Raw genomic sequence first — 450 nt, 5'->3', positions numbered from 1 at the left:
TTTTCTATTAAAGAAAAACAAATTTCTGATACAAATGAGATATGTGTATGTATGCTATATATACATGTATGTATGCTACGTTTGACTTCATTAAATTCATAAAAATGACATAAAGTGATACTGAAAAATAAAAATAGTACTCTGCGTTTCACATATATAACAATAATATTTTCAACACTAACAATATGAATCTATTTACATTTATATTTCTATTGTGTGCACCACATACACGATTGTAATTAAGAATAAAATAAATATACGAGTATTTACATAACAGATTACATGTACAATAAATATATATTGTTTCTGTGCAATTAATATCCTATTACTGAATATTTCATAGGATAAAAAAAATAATAGTTACAATTATACATACTTTTATTGCAATTTTGATAAAATCAGATATAAAATATACTAGGTAAAAATATTTTGCAAATTATTTGCTTAAAA

This window comes from Camponotus vicinus, unplaced genomic scaffold, assembly GCF_025532165.1.
Source record: "Camponotus vicinus isolate PSW18456_S1 unplaced genomic scaffold, iyCamVici1.0 SCAF_9, whole genome shotgun sequence".
NCBI classification, from domain to species: Eukaryota; Metazoa; Arthropoda; class Insecta; order Hymenoptera; family Formicidae; genus Camponotus; species Camponotus vicinus.
This window is presented reverse-complemented; position numbering follows the sequence as displayed.